Genomic DNA, 1,149 nt, shown 5'->3' with positions numbered 1-1,149 from the left:
AAAAGCAGCCGCTATTTCTCTGTTTAATCGTCTTATTTACTTTCTCTTACAAACTTCTAGTGTAAATCGTTCTACTGTTTGATCTGGGCTCACAACAAGTGGTATCAGAGCAAAATCGATTTCTTAATCGATACGATCTTTCTGAAGTAGTTCGATTTTCTTGAAACAATCTCTATCTTGAACTTTTGCTGTTCGACTGTTATTCGAACCCAGAAACTCGTCGATTCATCTTCTGCTTAACGTTTTCTCAAATTCTTTTTATAGGGATTTGTTCTTAGGATGAACTCGAACCTGTTTTGCTCTTAGATCTTTCAGATCTGKGAGTTTCCTGGAAACAGTCGACTATTTTCTGCTTTGTTAGAGTCAAATCTGCGCAAAGGCGCCAAGCAAATGTTCTTGATTTTCTTAGCCTAAGGCAATTTTATGAGTTTTGTTTCATCTTCTCTATTATTTTGGTTTCTGAATCTGTATCAGCTTTCTATTTCTCTTGTTTGTAAACACTTAATCTCTCACGTCTATGGCAGTTTCTACTCATTTCTCGCTCTTAAACTCTTCAACAGCTGTTCAGTCAATGTTCTTGACCTGCTGTTTCTTGAAGTTAATGTACTTCACTGTAAAAATCTAATCTCCTATTTTAATTTCTAAAAGTGTTTGTCTCTGTTTTTGCCCTAATGCTGAAATCTTACTCATCTTGCGGTTTTTGGATAGATTCATTGTCTTAAGACTGATTGCACTGTTTTGTCATGTAATCCACACACTTTTATGTCCCTTTAGGGATGATTCTGCTACTTCTGTGTGGAGCAGCAGTTATGTACTTCAAAGTCTGTGTTGGGTTGTAAGCAGGTTAAAGTTGCACATCGTGCAATTAGTGGTGCTGAAGAGTCACGGTGAATCTAATGAGAACCAAGAGATGAAAATGAAGACCACAGAGCTATTATCAGAGGGGAGTTTGAAGTTGCATCCCGAGCTGTCAAAATAAGAGCAAGTGGGTGTGCCGTCATCTCCCTCCGTCTAAACACACTAAAGCTTCTGCCAAGGAAGTAAAGGAGAAAAGATCAGAAGACTTCATGAAGAGGATTGCTTCATAAAACTTTGAGGGGAGATTGTTAGCATTATTTTGATGCTAATAATGTTCTTGAAAAGTTTTAT

This window comes from Cynara cardunculus (genome assembly GCF_001531365.2).
Source record: "Cynara cardunculus var. scolymus isolate 2C chromosome LG 5, CcrdV1, whole genome shotgun sequence".
Taxonomy (NCBI): Eukaryota; Viridiplantae; Streptophyta; class Magnoliopsida; order Asterales; family Asteraceae; genus Cynara; species Cynara cardunculus.
Note: the sequence above shows the minus strand (reverse complement) of the source record.